The 18,612-nt window shown below is 44.6% G+C and overlaps 5 non-coding genes and 1 pseudogene across 5 annotated transcripts; all 6 read right to left on the reverse strand.

Moving 5' to 3' along the window:
• Nucleotides 1-1,997: 1,997 nt before the first annotated feature.
• On the reverse strand, nucleotides 1,998-2,188 carry LOC130331698 (U2 spliceosomal RNA). The gene has a single exon (XR_008874547.1). It is a non-coding gene; the product is annotated as a U2 spliceosomal RNA (small nuclear RNA).
• A 2,094-nt stretch (nucleotides 2,189-4,282) lies between these two features.
• Nucleotides 4,283-4,473, reverse strand: LOC130331699 (U2 spliceosomal RNA). Its single transcript, XR_008874548.1, has one exon. It is a non-coding gene; the product is annotated as a U2 spliceosomal RNA (small nuclear RNA).
• A 2,099-nt stretch (nucleotides 4,474-6,572) lies between these two features.
• LOC130331700 (U2 spliceosomal RNA) lies at nucleotides 6,573-6,763 on the reverse strand. The gene has a single exon (XR_008874549.1). It is a non-coding gene; the product is annotated as a U2 spliceosomal RNA (small nuclear RNA).
• A 2,085-nt stretch (nucleotides 6,764-8,848) lies between these two features.
• LOC130331702 (U2 spliceosomal RNA) lies at nucleotides 8,849-9,039 on the reverse strand. The gene has a single exon (XR_008874550.1). It is a non-coding gene; the product is annotated as a U2 spliceosomal RNA (small nuclear RNA).
• Nucleotides 9,040-11,128: 2,089 nt separating this feature from the next.
• On the reverse strand, nucleotides 11,129-11,319 carry LOC130331703 (U2 spliceosomal RNA). Its single transcript, XR_008874551.1, has one exon. It is a non-coding gene; the product is annotated as a U2 spliceosomal RNA (small nuclear RNA).
• Nucleotides 11,320-13,409: 2,090 nt separating this feature from the next.
• LOC130331658 (U2 spliceosomal RNA) lies at nucleotides 13,410-13,614 on the reverse strand (annotated as a pseudogene).
• Between the last annotated feature and the right edge of the window lie 4,998 nt (nucleotides 13,615-18,612).

Genomic DNA, 18,612 nt, shown 5'->3' on the forward strand with positions numbered 1-18,612 from the left:
ACACTCTGGGCTGGGGGGCAGTCAACCACCAGTACACACAGCAGAACCTAAACCCATACCATTATTGCTAAGCAGCAAGACAGGGGCCCATTGCACTCCCACGGGGCCTTTTTAAATGCAATCCATAACCCGGATTTGCCAGGAACCCTTCTTACTCCTCCTACTTGCATGTGACACTGGGCTTAGGATCTGCATAGGAAACACACACACAAGCACACACCTACCTTTGTTGCCTGCAGATGCCTCCTTGGCTGTCCCCAAACGGTATCAAACCAACACCCACGGGAAGCTGTAAGCATAGAGGACATGCCTGCACCCCATTGGACTTACCTGTGTGGGTTAAACCCGGGTTATTTGACAACCTATGGCGGTGATGGTTCTGCTCAGGCAGAGCAGTGCTGATGCTCCTCATAAAGCTGTCGCTGCTGTGAAGGTTCTAGGTGACATCACAAATCCCTATGGTTACATACACAACAAAGCTGGGTTGTTGTTGTTTACACTCTGCAAGGCCTGTGGAAGTGAGTGACATCATAGCACTGTAGTTCTGAGGGTTCTAGATGGATGCAACAATCTCCTGTTGCTTCTATGAAGGCCATAATAGACGATATCACCAAACAGCTCCATAGTCACATACACAGCAAAGGAGAGATGTTGTTTACACCTAGTGATGTCAGTGGTATTGAGTGACATCACAGCACAGTGCTAAGGCTCCTGGGCCTGGACACAGCAGCGGCTGCAATATCTCAACGGAGAATACGTTTATATATATGTGTGTGTGTGCGCGTATGTATATATATATATATATATATATATATATATATATATATATATTTCTCCGCCGAAATCACTTTTAAACCCATTTCCACCTTTTTTTCCCTTCTCTTCCTCTTACTTTTTTTTCACGTTTTTTTACGTTTTTCTCCTTTTCGCCTCTTTTCTGGGCGTATTATTCTTCTTTTTCTTCTTTTTTTTCGTCTAATGCATACCCCATCAGTGCAGCAATGTTTATTCAATACCGCCAGCAGATGGAGACACTGGGGGATAATTTTCTAAGGATTTATACTGATTTTTCCTGTCTGAATTTGTCGCACAGAAAGTTGCAGGCCAAATATGTGTGACATTTCTGCGACTTTAGCTTCTAGAGCATTTTTACAACATTATACATAGGTGCTGAATACATAAAAAGCGACTGTTCAGCGACAGACAAGTCGCATCGGCTGAAAGTAGGCCAGAATGTCAGTCCATGTTGGAGCAGGTTTAGATACAGTCTAAAGTATAGATCTCAAAGTCTGTGCACAGAATTTAGCAAGGGCCTCGCACCTTCTGATGCATCAGGTAGGTGCACAATAGCATAGCCTAACCCTCTGTACTTTGGTCTATATTGATGCGGGACATAGACAGCCAGCTGATGACCAATCCATTAGTGCAATGGATGGCTGGAAGCATTTGTCTTTGCCTTTGCAATACCACAGAAGCAATGCATGGTCAATGTACAGCAATGACACACCTGTGTGAACAGCCAGGAGACCCCCCCCCCCCCATGTTATGTTACATAGTTACATAGTTAGTACGGTCGAAAAAAGACATATGTCCATCAAGTTCAACCAGGGAATTAAGGGGTAGGGGTGTGGCGCGATATTGGGGAAGGGATGAGATTTTATATTTCTTCATAAGCATTAATCTTATTTTGTCAATTAGGAACATTCAGCACCCACCCGCTATCAAGGCAGCTGCCTATCATGTCATGCCCTACCTGCACAGGTGTGCTGGCTACTCAAATGATCCAATTAAGGAGGCCATTTAGTCAGCAGCAGCAAAAGTCCTGTGCCTGGATGCTCCAACAGCGGCCAGACACAAGCAGAAGCAGCAGAAGCAGCAGCAGCACCACCTTTTGTTTTTTGGCTGCAGCAGCAGCAAGGCCCACAGGGCTGGCTAGCTGGCTAGCCAGCAAGCAGGTAGCAATGAAAGTAGGAATCTTTCTTTTTAACCCTGTAAGGGGGTGGTGCACTGTACCCGAAGATACTGCCATATCGGGTCAATGCATAGGGCGACGGAAGCAAGCTTCGAAATCGGCCCCCGTTCTCAAAAATCCATTTAATATATGGTCCCCAGATAGGGGACGTATCAGATATTAAACTGATAAGAACAGATACTACACTTGATCTTAGCCAAAAGGCCGAGAAGCGATAACCGTGAAAGGGGCGGGCCCAACAAGGTGCCCTTCATGGGCACTATCACTGCTTGCTGTCAGGGAGGCTGCCAGACAATTTTCCATGCACACTCTGGGCTGGGGGGCAGTCAACCACCAGTACACACAGCAGAACCTAAACCCATACCATTATTGCTAAGCAGCAAGACAGGGGCCCATTGCACTCCCACGGGGCCTTTTTAAATGCAATCCATAACCCGGATTTGCCAGGAACCCTTCTTACTCCTCCTACTTGCATGTGACACTGGGCTTAGGATCTGCATAGGAAACACACACACAAGCACACACCTACCTTTGTTGCCTGCAGATGCCTCCTTGGCTGTCCCCAAACGGTATCAAACCAACACCCACGGGAAGCTGTAAGCATAGAGGACATGCCTGCACCCCATTGGACTTACCTGTGTGGGTTAAACCCGGGTTATTTGACAACCTATGGCGGTGATGGTTCTGCTCAGGCAGAGCAGTGCTGATGCTCCTCATAAAGCTGTCGCTGCTGTGAAGGTTCTAGGTGACATCACAAATCCCTATGGTTACATACACAACAAAGCTGGGTTGTTGTTGTTTACACTCTGCAAGGCCTGTGGAAGTGAGTGACATCATAGCACTGTAGTTCTGAGGGTTCTAGATGGATGCAACAATCTCCTATTGCTTCTATGAAGGCCATAATAGACGACATCACCAAACAGCTCCATAGTCACATACACAGCAAAGGAGAGATGTTGTTTACACCTAGTGATGTCAGTGGTATTGAGTGACATCACAGCACAGTGCTAAGGCTCCTGGGCCTGGACACAGCAGCGGCTGCAATATCTCAACGGAGAATACGTTTATATATATGTGTGTGTGTGCGCGTATATATATATATATATATATATATATATATATATATATATATATTTCTCCGCCGAAATCACTTTTAAACCCATTTCCACCTTTTTTTCCCTTCTCTTCCTCTTACTTTTTTTTCAAGTTTTTTTACGTTTTTCTCCTTTTCGCCTCTTTTCTGGGCGTATTATTCTTCTTTTTCTTCTTTTTTTTCGTCTAATGCATACCCCATCAGTGCAGCAATGCTTATTCAATACCGCCAGCAGATGGAGACACTGGGGGATAATTTTCTAAGGATTTATACTGATTTTTCCTGTCTGAATTTGTCGCACAGAAAGTTGCAGGCCAAATATGTGTGACATTTCTGCGACTTTAGCTTCTAGAGCATTTTTACAACATTATACATAGGTGCTGAATACATAAAAAGCGACTGTTCAGCGACAGACAAGTCGCATCGGCTGAAAGTAGGCCAGAATGTCAGTCCATGTTGGAGCAGGTTTAGATACAGTCTAAAGTATAGATCTCAAAGTCTGTGCACAGAATTTAGCAAGGGCCTCGCACCTTCTGATGCATCAGGTAGGTGCACAATAGCATAGCCTAACCCTCTGTACTTTGGTCTATATTGATGCGGGACATAGACAGCCAGCTGATGACCAATCCATTAGTGCAATGGATGGCTGGAAGCATTTGTCTTTGCCTTTGCAATACCACAGAAGCAATGCATGGTCAATGTACAGCAATGACACACCTGTGTGAACAGCCAGGAGACCCCCCCCCCCCCCCCCATGTTATGTTACATAGTTACATAGTTAGTACGGTCGAAAAAAGACATATGTCCATCAAGTTCAACCAGGGAATTAAGGGGTAGGGGTGTGGCGCGATATTGGGGAAGGGATGAGATTTTATATTTCTTCATAAGCATTAATCTTATTTTGTCAATTAGGAACATTCAGCACCCACCCGCTATCAAGGCAGCTGCCTATCATGTCATGCCCTACCTGCACAGGTGTGCTGGCTACTCAAATGATCCAATTAAGGAGGCCATTTAGTCAGCAGCAGCAGAAGTCCTGTGCCTGGACGCTCCAACAGCGGCCAGACACAAGCAGAAGCAGAAGCAGCAGAAGCAGCAGCAGCACCACCTTTTGTTTTTTGGCTGCAGCAGCAGCAAGGCCCACAGGGCTGGCTAGCTGGCTAGCCAGCAAGCAGGTAGCAATGAAAGTAGGAATCTTTCTTTTTAACCCTGTAAGGGGGTGGTGCACTGTACCCGAAGATACTGCCATATCGGGTCAATGCATAGGGCGACGGAAGCAAGCTTCGAAATCGGCCCCCGTTCTCAAAAATCCATTTAATATATGGTCCCCAGATAGGGGACGTATCAGATATTAAACTGATAAGAACAGATACTACACTTGATCTTAGCCAAAAGGCCGAGAAGCGATAACCGTGAAAGGGGCGGGCCCAACAAGGTGCCCTTCATGGGCACTATCACTGCTTGCTGTCAGGGAGGCTGCCAGACAATTTTCCATGCACACTCTGGGCTGGGGGGCAGTCAACCACCAGTACACACAGCAGAACCTAAACCCATACCATTATTGCTAAGCAGCAAGACAGGGGCCCATTGCACTCCCACGGGGCCTTTTTAAATGCAATCCATAACCCGGATTTGCCAGGAACCCTTCTTACTCCTCCTACTTGCATGTGACACTGGGCTTAGGATCTGCATAGGAAACACACACACAAGCACACACCTACCTTTGTTGCCTGCAGATGCCTCCTTGGCTGTCCCCAAACGGTATCAAACCAACACCCACGGGAAGCTGTAAGCATAGAGGACATGCCTGCACCCCATTGGACTTACCTGTGTGGGTTAAACCCGGGTTATTTGACAACCTATGGCGGTGATGGTTCTGCTCAGGCAGAGCAGTGCTGATGCTCCTCATAAAGCTGTCGCTGCTGTGAAGGTTCTAGGTGACATCACAAATTCCTGTGGTTACATACACAACAAAGCTGGGTTGTTGTTGTTTACACTCTGCAAGGCCTGTGGAAGTGAGTGACATCATAGCACTGTAGTTCTGAGGGTTCTAGATGGATGCAACAATCTCCTGTTGCTTCTATGAAGGCCATAATAGACGACATCACCAAACAGCTCCATAGTCACATACACAGCAAAGGAGAGATGTTGTTTACACCTAGTGATGTCAGTGGTATTGAGTGACATCACAGCACAGTGCTAAGGCTCCTGGGCCTGGACACAGCAGCGGCTGCAATATCTCAACGGAGAATACGTTTATATATATGTGTGTGTGTGCGCGTATATATATATATATATATATATATATATATATATATATATATATATATATTTCTCCGCCGAAATCACTTTTAAACCCATTTCCACCTTTTTTTCCCTTCTCTTCCTCTTACTTTTTTTTCACGTTTTTTTACGTTTTTCTCCTTTTCGCCTCTTTTCTGGGCGTATTATTCTTCTTTTTCTTCTTTTTTTTCATCTAATGCATACCCCATCAGTGCAGCAATGCTTATTCAATACCGCCAGCAGATGGAGACACTGGGGGATAATTTTCTAAGGATTTATACTGATTTTTCCTGTCTGAATTTGTCGCACAGAAAGTTGCAGGCCAAATATGTGTGACATTTCTGCGACTTTAGCTTCTAGAGCATTTTTACAACATTATACATAGGTGCTGAATACATAAAAAGCGACTGTTCAGCGACAGACAAGTCGCATCGGCTGAAAGTAGGCCAGAATGTCAGTCCATGTTGGAGCAGGTTTAGATACAGTCTAAAGTATAGATCTCAAAGTCTGTGCACAGAATTTAGCAAGGGCCTCGCACCTTCTGATGCATCAGGTAGGTGCACAATAGCATAGCCTAACCCTCTGTACTTTGGTCTATATTGATGCGGGACATAGACAGCCAGCTGATGACCAATCCATTAGTGCAATGGATGGCTGGAAGCATTTGTCTTTGCCTTTGCAATACCACAGAAGCAATGCATGGTCAATGTACAGCAATGACACACCTGTGTGAACAGCCAGGAGACCCCCCCCCCCCCCCCATGATAAGTTACATAGTTACATAGTTAGTACGGTCGAAAAAAGACATATGTCCATCAAGTTCAACCAGGGAATTAAGGGGTAGGGGTGTGGCGCGATATTGGGGAAGGGATGAGATTTTATATTTCTTCATAAGCATTAATCTTATTTTGTCAATTAGGAACATTCAGCACCCACCCGCTATCAAGGCAGCTGCCTATCATGTCATGCCCTACCTGCACAGGTGTGCTGGCTACTCAAATGATCCAATTAAGGAGGCCATTTAGTCAGCAGCAGCAGAAGTCCTGTGCCTGGACGCTCCAACAGCGGCCAGACACAAGCAGAAGCAGAAGCAGCAGAAGCAGCAGCAGCACCACCTTTTGTTTTTTGGCTGCAGCAGCAGCAAGGCCCACAGGGCTGGCTAGCTGGCTAGCCAGCAAGCAGGTAGCAATGAAAGTAGGAATCTTTCTTTTTAACCCTGTAAGGGGGTGGTGCACTGTACCCGAAGATACTGCCATATCGGGTCAATGCATAGGGCGACGGAAGCAAGCTTCGAAATCGGCCCCCGTTCTCAAAAATCCATTTAATATATGGTCCCCAGATAGGGGACGTATCAGATATTAAACTGATAAGAACAGATACTACACTTGATCTTAGCCAAAAGGCCGAGAAGCGATAACCGTGAAAGGGGCGGGCCCAACAAGGTGCCCTTCATGGGCACTATCACTGCTTGCTGTCAGGGAGGCTGCCAGACAATTTTCCATGCACACTCTGGGCTGGGGGGCAGTCAACCACCAGTACACACAGCAGAACCTAAACCCATACCATTATTGCTAAGCAGCAAGACAGGGGCCCATTGCACTCCCACGGGGCCTTTTTAAATGCAATCCATAACCCGGATTTGCCAGGAACCCTTCTTACTCCTCCTACTTGCATGTGACACTGGGCTTAGGATCTGCATAGGAAACACACACACAAGCACACACCTACCTTTGTTGCCTGCAGATGCCTCCTTGGCTGTCCCCAAACGGTATCAAACCAACACCCACGGGAAGCTGTAAGCATAGAGGACATGCCTGCACCCCATTGGACTTACCTGTGTGGGTTAAACCCGGGTTATTTGACAACCTATGGCGGTGATGGTTCTGCTCAGGCAGAGCAGTGCTGATGCTCCTCATAAAGCTGTCGCTGCTGTGAAGGTTCTAGGTGACATCACAAATCCCTATGGTTACATACACAACAAAGCTGGGTTGTTGTTGTTTACACTCTGCAAGGCCTGTGGAAGTGAGTGACATCATAGCACTGTAGTTCTGAGGGTTCTAGATGGATGCAACAATCTCCTGTTGCTTCTATGAAGGCCATAATAGACGACATCACCAAACAGCTCCATAGTCACATACACAGCAAAGGAGAGATGTTGTTTACACCTAGTGATGTCAGTGGTATTGAGTGACATCACAGCACAGTGCTAAGGCTCCTGGGCCTGGACACAGCAGCGGCTGCAATATCTCAACGGAGAATAGGTTTATATATATGTGTGTGTGTGCGCGTATATATATATATATATATATATATATATATATATATATTTCTCCGCCGAAATCACTTTTAAACCCATTTCCACCTTTTTTTCCCTTCTCTTCCTCTTACTTTTTTTTCACGTTTTTTTACGTTTTTCTCCTTTTCGCCTCTTTTCTGGGCGTATTATTCTTCTTTTTCTTCTTTTTTTTCGTCTAATGCATACCCCATCAGTGCAGCAATGCTTATTCAATACCGCCAGCAGATGGAGACACTGGGGGATAATTTTCTAAGGATTTATACTGATTTTTCCTGTCTGAATTTGTCGCACAGAAAGTTGCAGGCCAAATATGTGTGACATTTCTGCGACTTTAGCTTCTAGAGCATTTTTACAACATTATACATAGGTGCTGAATACATAAAAAGCGACTGTTCAGCGACAGACAAGTCGCATCGGCTGAAAGTAGGCCAGAATGTCAGTCCATGTTGGAGCAGGTTTAGATACAGTCTAAAGTATAGATCTCAAAGTCTGTGCACAGAATTTAGCAAGGGCCTCGCACCTTCTGATGCATCAGGTAGGTGCACAATAGCATAGCCTAACCCTCTGTACTTTGGTCTATATTGATGCGGGACATAGACAGCCAGCTGATGACCAATCCATTAGTGCAATGGATGGCTGGAAGCATTTGTCTTTGCCTTTGCAATACCACAGAAGCAATGCATGGTCAATGTACAGCAATGACACACCTGTGTGAACAGCCAGGAGACCCCCCCCCCCCCCATGTTATGTTACATAGTTACATAGTTAGTACGGTCGAAAAAAGACATATGTCCATCAAGTTCAACCAGGGAATTAAGGGGTAGGGGTGTGGCGCGATATTGGGGAAGGGATGAGATTTTATATTTCTTCATAAGCATTAATCTTATTTTGTCAATTAGGAACATTCAGCACCCACCCGCTATCAAGGCAGCTGCCTATCATGTCATGCCCTACCTGCACAGGTGTGCTGGCTACTCAAATGATCCAATTAAGGAGGCCATTTAGTCAGCAGCAGCAGAAGTCCTGTGCCTGGACGCTCCAACAGCGGCCAGACACAAGCAGAAGCAGAAGCAGCAGAAGCAGCAGCAGCACCACCTTTTGTTTTTTGGCTGCAGCAGCAGCAAGGCCCACAGGGCTGGCTAGCTGGCTAGCCAGCAAGCAGGTAGCAATGAAAGTAGGAATCTTTCTTTTTAACCCTGTAAGGGGGTGGTGCACTGTACCCGAAGATACTGCCATATCGGGTCAATGCATAGGGCGACGGAAGCAAGCTTCGAAATCGGCCCCCGTTCTCAAAAATCCATTTAATATATGGTCCCCAGATAGGGGACGTATCAGATATTAAACTGATAAGAACAGATACTACACTTGATCTTAGCCAAAAGGCCGAGAAGCGATAACCGTGAAAGGGGCGGGCCCAACAAGGTGCCCTTCATGGGCACTATCACTGCTTGCTGTCAGGGAGGCTGCCAGACAATTTTCCATGCACACTCTGGGCTGGGGGGCAGTCAACCACCAGTACACACAGCAGAACCTAAACCCATACCATTATTGCTAAGCAGCAAGACAGGGGCCCATTGCACTCCCACGGGGCCTTTTTAAATGCAATCCATAACCCGGATTTGCCAGGAACCCTTCTTACTCCTCCTACTTGCATGTGACACTGGGCTTAGGATCTGCATAGGAAACACACACACAAGCACACACCTACCTTTGTTGCCTGCAGATGCCTCCTTGGCTGTCCCCAAACGGTATCAAACCAACACCCACGGGAAGCTGTAAGCATAGAGGACATGCCTGCACCCCATTGGACTTACCTGTGTGGGTTAAACCCGGGTTATTTGACAACCTATGGCGGTGATGGTTCTGCTCAGGCAGAGCAGTGCTGATGCTCCTCATAAAGCTGTCGCTGCTGTGAAGGTTCTAGGTGACATCACAAATCCCTATGGTTACATACACAACAAAGCTGGGTTGTTGTTGTTTACACTCTGCAAGGCCTGTGGAAGTGAGTGACATCATAGCACTGTAGTTCTGAGGGTTCTAGATGGATGCAACAATCTCCTGTTGCTTCTATGAAGGCCATAATAGACGACATCACCAAACAGCTCCATAGTCACATACACAGCAAAGGAGAGATGTTGTTTACACCTAGTGATGTCAGTGGTATTGAGTGACATCACAGCACAGTGCTAAGGCTCCTGGGCCTGGACACAGCAGCGGCTGCAATATCTCAACGGAGAATACGTTTATATATATGTGTGTGTGTGCGCGTATATATATATATATATATATATATATATATATATATATATATATATTTCTCCGCCGAAATCACTTTTAAACCCATTTCCACCTTTTTTTCCCTTCTCTTCCTCTTACTTTTGTTTCACGTTTTTTTACGTTTTTCTCCTTTTCGCCTCTTTTCTGGGCGTATTATTCTTCTTTTTCTTCTTTTTTTTCGTCTAATGCATACCCCATCAGTGCAGCAATGCTTATTCAATACCGCCAGCAGATGGAGACACTGGGGGATAATTTTCTAAGGATTTATACTGATTTTTCCTGTCTGAATTTGTCGCACAGAAAGTTGCAGGCCAAATATGTGTGACATTTCTGCGACTTTAGCTTCTAGAGCATTTTTACAACATTATACATAGGTGCTGAATACATAAAAAGCGACTGTTCAGCGACAGACAAGTCGCATCGGCTGAAAGTAGGCCAGAATGTCAGTCCATGTTGGAGCAGGTTTAGATACAGTCTAAAGTATAGATCTCAAAGTCTGTGCACAGAATTTAGCAAGGGCCTCGCACCTTCTGATGCATCAGGTAGGTGCACAATAGCATAGCCTAACCCTCTGTACTTTGGTCTATATTGATGCGGGACATAGACAGCCAGCTGATGACCAATCCATTAGTGCAATGGATGGCTGGAAGCATTTGTCTTTGCCTTTGCAATACCACAGAAGCAATGCATGGTCAATGTACAGCAATGACACACCTGTGTGAACAGCCAGGAGACCCCCCCCCCCCCCCCATGTTATGTTACATAGTTACATAGTTAGTACGGTCGAAAAAAGACATATGTCCATCAAGTTCAACCAGGGAATTAAGGGGTAGGGGTGTGGCGCGATATTGGGGAAGGGATGAGATTTTATATTTCTTCATAAGCATTAATCTTATTTTGTCAATTAGGAACATTCAGCACCCACCCGCTATCAAGGCAGCTGCCTATCATGTCATGCCCTACCTGCACAGGTGTGCTGGCTACTCAAATGATCCAATTAAGGAGGCCATTTTGTCAGCAGCAGCAGAAGTCCTGTGCCTGGACGCTCCAACAGCGGCCAGACACAAGCAGAAGCAGCAGAAGCAGCAGCAGCACCACCTTTTGTTTTTTGGCTGCAGCAGCAGCAAGGCCCACAGGGCTGGCTAGCTGGCTAGCCAGCAAGCAGGTAGCAATGAAAGTAGGAATCTTTCTTTTTAACCCTGTAAGGGGGTGGTGCACTGTACCCGAAGATACTGCCATATCGGGTCAATGCATAGGGCGACGGAAGCAAGCTTCGAAATCGGCCCCCGTTCTCAAAAATCCATTTAATATATGGTCCCCAGATAGGGGACGTATCAGATATTAAACTGATAAGAACAGATACTACACTTGATCTTAGCCAAAAGGCCGAGAAGCGATAACCGTGAAAGGGGCGGGCCCAACAAGGTGCCCTTCATGGGCACTATCACTGCTTGCTGTCAGGGAGGCTGCCAGACAATTTTCCATGCACACTCTGGGCTGGGGGGCAGTCAACCACCAGTACACACAGCAGAACCTAAACCCATACCATTATTGCTAAGCAGCAAGACAGGGGCCCATTGCACTCCCACGGGGCCTTTTTAAATGCAATCCATAACCCGGATTTGCCAGGAACCCTTCTTACTCCTTCTACTTGCATGTGACACTGGGCTTAGGATCTGCATAGGAAACACACACACAAGCACACACCTACCTTTGTTGCCTGCAGATGCCTCCTTGGCTGTCCCCAAACGGTATCAAACCAACACCCACGGGAAGCTGTAAGCATAGAGGACATGCCTGCACCCCATTGGACTTACCTGTGTGGGTTAAACCCGGGTTATTTGACAACCTATGGCGGTGATGGTTCTGCTCAGGCAGAGCAGTGCTGATGCTCCTCATAAAGCTGTCGCTGCTGTGAAGGTTCTAGGTGACATCACAAATCCCTATGGTTACATACACAACAAAGCTGGGTTGTTGTTGTTTACACTCTGCAAGGCCTGTGGAAGTGAGTGACATCATAGCACTGTAGTTCTGAGGGTTCTAGATGGATGCAACAATCTCCTGTTGCTTCTATGAAGGCCATAATAGACGACATCACCAAACAGCTCCATAGTCACATACACAGCAAAGGAGAGATGTTGTTTACACCTAGTGATGTCAGTGGTATTGAGTGACATCACAGCACAGTGCTAAGGCTCCTGGGCCTGGACACAGCAGCGGCTGCAATATCTCAACGGAGAATACGTTTATATATATGTGTGTGTGTGCGCGTATATATATATATATATATATATATATATACATATATATATATATTTCTCCGCCGAAATCACTTTTAAACCCATTTCCACCTTTTTTTCCCTTCTCTTCCTCTTACTTTTTTTTCAAGTTTTTTTACGTTTTTCTCCTTTTCGCCTCTTTTCTGGGCGTATTATTCTTCTTTTTCTTCTTTTTTTTCGTCTAATGCATACCCCATCAGTGCAGCAATGCTTATTCAATACCGCCAGCAGATGGAGACACTGGGGGATAATTTTCTAAGGATTTATACTGATTTTTCCTGTCTGAATTTGTCGCACAGAAAGTTGCAGGCCAAATATGTGTGACATTTCTGCGACTTTAGCTTCTAGAGCATTTTTACAACATTATACATAGGTGCTGAATACATAAAAAGCGACTGTTCAGCGACAGACAAGTCGCATCGGCTGAAAGTAGGCCAGAATGTCAGTCCATGTTGGAGCAGGTTTAGATACAGTCTAAAGTATAGATCTCAAAGTCTGTGCACAGAATTTAGCAAGGGCCTCGCACCTTCTGATGCATCAGGTAGGTGCACAATAGCATAGCCTAACCCTCTGTACTTTGGTCTATATTGATGCGGGACATAGACAGCCAGCTGATGACCAATCCATTAGTGCAATGGATGGCTGGAAGCATTTGTCTTTGCCTTTGCAATACCACAGAAGCAATGCATGGTCAATGTACAGCAATGACACACCTGTGTGAACAGCCAGGAGACCCCCCCCCCCCCATGTTATGTTACATAGTTACATAGTTAGTACGGTCGAAAAAAGACATATGTCCATCAAGTTCAACCAGGGAATTAAGGGGTAGGGGTGTGGCGCGATATTGGGGAAGGGATGAGATTTTATATTTCTTCATAAGCATTAATCTTATTTTGTCAATTAGGAACATTCAGCACCCACCCGCTATCAAGGCAGCTGCCTATCATGTCATGCCCTACCTGCACAGGTGTGCTGGCTACTCAAATGATCCAATTAAGGAGGCCATTTAGTCAGCAGCAGCAGAAGTCCTGTGCCTGGACGCTCCAACAGCGGCCAGACACAAGCAGAAGCAGAAGCAGCAGAAGCAGCAGCAGCACCACCTTTTGTTTTTTGGCTGCAGCAGCAGCAAGGCCCACAGGGCTGGCTAGCTGGCTAGCCAGCAAGCAGGTAGCAATGAAAGTAGGAATCTTTCTTTTTAACCCTGTAAGGGGGTGGTGCACTGTACCCGAAGATACTGCCATATCGGGTCAATGCATAGGGCGACGGAAGCAAGCTTCGAAATCGGCCCCCGTTCTCAAAAATCCATTTAATATATGGTCCCCAGATAGGGGACGTATCAGATATTAAACTGATAAGAACAGATTTTTTTTTTTAACTTGACTACCCTTACGGGGGCAACTTTATTAAAAATTAAATAATGTTAACAAAATTGTGCAAATATGTCAATAAATACAGTTACATATAAATAACATATTTACAACATATTAAAACATAAAATGGGCACTTGGTGGCTTTACAAGATAGAATTCCATTCTTTTAAAAACCATTTTCTAGATAAAAGCGGAAATCTCTTCTTGTCTAAAAGATAGTACTGGTACATTTCATAAAAACAGATAGATAAAATGTCCTTCACAGATAAAACCTCATGCTTGAACAATAAAATATTCCTGGCCTTCCACAGAGCTGCCTTCACACAGTTTATGATCTTCCATGCAATAGTCTCTTGAGTCCGTGTTGGGCATTCCAGGCAACCATAAAAAACCACTGCAATATTTAAGTCTTTTAGTCCAGTTATCCTTTTTACCAGAGGGAGTATCTTTGTCCATATTTTCTGCGAGTAAAAACAAGTCCATATTAGATGGTGCACGGTCTCCTCTTGTCGGCATCCCTCCCTCGGGCAGGTTGCAGAGTTGGATAATCCTCTTCGGTGCTGGAATGCCCGGCATGGAAGACACTCGTGTGCGCAGCTCCAGGCCAGGTCCTTCTGTGAATTAAAAAGATAATTAATACTCAACATCTTCCAAATCTGTATACACTTCTGTTCGTTAAAATTTTTGATGGGAGTCACGGTACTGGTTTCTTTTATTTCCTTTAGTAGTTTTTTGCTATTGCACAGATCCTGAACACTTTTACCTTTAAAATTATATAAGTTTAAAATTTTTCCTAAAATCATGTATTGAGGGGGTAAATTCAAAGAATAAGGGCAACTTAAAACTGTAGAAAACCAGCCGTTCCTCCGCATAAAATAACCAGTATTAAAACGAACAAAATAAGACCAGTAGCTATCTTTAAAAACAGTAGTAAAACACATGCTAAAAAACTTTATTAAAAGGAAAGCTTTAAAATCTGGAAAATCCTTACCGCCCCTGGAGTTCGGTTTTATCACAATTTGTCTCTTTAATTTTTCGCTCTTAGAACTCCAAAAGAAAGTAAAACAAGCTTTTGTTATTTTCTTTAGAACCATTTCGGGGGGTGGGAAAACCAGACTTAAATACAATAAAATAGGTAAAAGCACCATTTTTGTAATTAAAACCTTCCCTTCCATTGTAAGTTCTCGCATGTTCCACATACATATTTTCTTATTTATTTTTTGAGCCACCAAGTCCCAGCTATTAAAACCATTATTAGACTCGTCAAAGGAGACACCTAAAATCTGCACCGACTCAGACACAGGGACGGGCACATCATACAAAGGCATTCCGCCTATGTTTAAAATGTTACTTTTGTTAAAATTGACTTTAAAACCGGAGGCACAATTAAAATATTGAATCTGTTTTAGCGTCTTCTGAAGCGATGGGGTGTCCCTGCAAAACACCGCAACATCGTCCATGTACCCCACTACCTTCGCCTCTAGTCCCCCTCCTCCTGGCAGGGGGACTCCATGGATCTGCTTATCCTTTCGTATTGTACATAAAAGAGGCTCTATTGCGCAAATGAAGAGTAGTGGGGACAAGGGACACCCCTGCTTCACTCCGGAATTTAAAATCACGCCCTGTGTCTTAAAACCATTTACTAAAATTTTACTAGTACAGTTATCATAAAAAGCTCTAAGAGACAATAAAAAGCCATCAGGTATACCCATTTTCTCTAAAACCTTAAAAAGATAAAAATGTGACACCCTGTCGAAAGCTTTTTCAAAATCTATGGATAAAACCGCCAGCTTTCCTTTTCTTAATTTGGTGTCGCTAATTACATCCTTTAAAAGGTTTAGGTTCTCCCATAAACTCCTCCCAGGCACCCCACAGACTTGGTTTGTATGAATTATTTTATGGATTACGTTCTTTAAGCGGTTAGCACACAGTTTCGCCATTATTTTATAGTCGCAGTTCAGAAGGGTGATTGGTCTCCAGTTTTTGAGTTCCGACCGGTCTCCCTTTTTGAATAGCAGGGAGACATCACCCTTCTTCCATGAGCCTGGGAGGATTTTAGACTTAAAGACTTCCGTAAAAAGGGAGAACAAATCTTCTTTTAAAATACCATAAAAAGTAACATAAAATTCAATGGGTATACCATCCGGCCCAGGCACTTTACCTGTTTTAAAACTCTTGACGGTCTCTAAAATCTCCTGCTCTGAAATATTCTGCAATAAAAAAGACTGTGAGACAGGATCTAAAAAATTGGTGATCTCCTTTAACGAGTCATTCATAAAACATTCATCAATGTGTTTTACATTAAAAAGATCCGCATAAAACTCTTGCACCTTTTTTAAAATACCCTGTACATCATTCACTCCTTCAATGTTTTCTATTAACCTTCTATTTTCATGTATTTTCTTAAAAAAATACCTGGAGCAGGTCTCGTTTTCCTCAAGATGCTGTATTCGAGACCTAAAGATAATTTCTTTTCCTTTCTGCTCCAGGCACTTAGTTATTTCTTTTTTAAGATCATGTACCTCCTTCTCCACCTCCATCCCATGTGCTCTGAATTTGTACAGGGTTTGCAGACGAGTATTTAGGATATTATAAAATTCACGTTTTTCTTTAGCTTTCCTAACCCCAACACGGATAAAAAATTCTTTTATTTTTAGTTTCATTTTTTCCCACCAGATACTGGTGGGAGTGTTGGGGTCTTTTACTCGTCTGCATTCCTTGTAAAAGGTGATAAAATCTGATAAAACCTGCGGATCTTCTAAAAGGGACACGTTTAACTTCCAGGCATTCCTACCAGTTCTCCTTTTAAAATCACTTTTAACTTTAAAATACAATAATTTATGGTCAGAAAAAACATTGGTAAAAAGATCACAGTTAAAAGGCAGTACTTGATAAGAACAAAAAATAAAATCTATCCTGGAGCTACAGCTTGCATTGCTCCAGGTAACACCGTCTTCCTCTGGTACGTTAAAATTACATTTTTTAAAAACATCAGTGAGATTAAAATCTAAAATCAAGTTTTTTAACATAAAAGACGTCTTGTCATAGTTCCTACTCACTGCGTTCGAAAAACGGCGTTCTCCCCTTAAAATACAATTAAAATCACCTGATAAAACAAGAGGACTAGAATTGTTAATAAAAAGGGGTAAAATCTCCAACATTTTTATTCTTTCATTCTTATCAGGAGAACCATAAAAAATTAAAAACTGCCATTTAATACCATTAATAAAAGCGTTGACCAATAAAATTCTGCCTGGTAAAATTTCGTTAAAACTCTCAATTAAAACGTTCCCTTTAAAAAGTATGGCGACCCCTGCTGATCTGGACTCATTTGATCCAGACCAGACTGATGGACCGTGCACCCAATCATCTTCATATTCTTTATAATTTAATCTGTGCGGGATGCCACATTCCTGCAGGAAAAGGACGGAAGCAGCAAAAACCGACAAGTAATTAAATAGGGCAACCCTTCTTACTCTGGCGCTCACACTTCTCACGTTCAAGGACAGACCGGACAACTCAGCCATGGGAATGTACAAGAAAACGTCTTACACCTCTGATTCCCCCTCCGAAGCCTCATACCCCCCAAAATCTGACTCAACTGTACGCATAGAGGAAGCAGGAGAGGAGGCACCATCACTCAGCCGACCCCCCTCCTCCATCATGATTGAGGCATAGTTGTTCTCGGGCATCCTGGCAATCAGGGCTCCAGACTCATTGGGTTCTTCCACCTCTTGCCCCTCCATCGGGTGTTCACTTAGTTCCGTCTCTGGTACCTCAGAGACGGTCACCCCTGAAACCTCCTCCTGGCAGGGAGGAGGGGGGGTATCCCCTATGGGGACCTGTGGAGGAACGTCACTTGGGTTCCCTGCATCCGCAGGTACTTCCATCGGCTCCCCCTGGACCGCCTCCGAATAGAGTCTTCTGGAGCCCCTCCGCCTTTTAACCTTCACCTCTCCACCCGGATCATCGCTCTCAGGGGGACCCTGAGCCAGAGGTTGCTGAGGAGCGGATTCGGCCGCCGTCTGCTCCTCTCTTAACCCAGCATGCTCCTGGGGGCCAGTTTTTCCACCACTTGCACGTTTTTTGGCCATCCTCTGCTCTTTAGGGTCCCCTCCTTTTGCCTGAGGGGGGTCTTTCTCCTTCTCCATCTCACCGCTTACCTCTTGTGGGGGGGTAATCACTGGCTCTGCTTGCCTCGGCTGGTGTCCCGGTTGCTGTCCTTGCTGCCTCCAGGGTTGCCACTGCTGCTCCGTCCTATGTCTGTGGGGACAAGAGGAGAAAAGGTGACCGAATTGTTGACAGAAATTGCACCTCCCTCCTCTTGTGCATTTCTCTGTCTCGTGCTGTGTGCTACCACATTTTTTGCATGTACTTTCACAGTTTTCTTTTGTGTGTCCATATCTGTGACACTTCCTGCAGTAGCTTGGCATCCCCGCATAAAAGAGGTCGCCACACATATTATTTATTTTAAAACGAGCTGGTGGTAGTTGTATTCCCCCTGGCAATCTGTCATCTTTTTTGCATGTAACCTGAAATCTCCACTTAGATGTCCAGATGCCACAGCTGTTCATGATTTTTCCTCTGCACTCAACCTTACTAAAATAGACTTGTAAAAACAACTCAACATCGTGTAGGTTGGCGAAAGGGGAATACATCTTTACTACCACCAGCTTAATATCGTCTAGAACGTGCTCAATAATCCGGACACCCTGAAGCTTTTTGTCTTTACTCGCAGCAGCTCTGGTAACAAAATCTCTGTGGATGCCATTTTGTGTGAACGTCACATCAAAAATTTTACGCTTCGGGTAGTCCTGGATTGCCAATATCTCGCCCTTCTGTATTCCGAAAACTCCTCCGAGCACGTCCTCTACTACGAATTTCAAATCGTCCGCCCTTTTGGTATCATCCGTGAGAATGACTCTCACGGTGTTTTTGATCCTTGCGTATGCCGGCACAGAACCTGGATCCGGATCATCATCCATGGTTCTAACCTCTCTCCACCCGAAGGTCTTGAGAGGCGATCGCTACTCGTTACCCTG

Source organism: Hyla sarda, unplaced genomic scaffold (genome assembly GCF_029499605.1).
Source record: "Hyla sarda isolate aHylSar1 unplaced genomic scaffold, aHylSar1.hap1 scaffold_353, whole genome shotgun sequence".
Lineage (NCBI taxonomy): Eukaryota > Metazoa > Chordata > Amphibia > Anura > Hylidae > Hyla > Hyla sarda.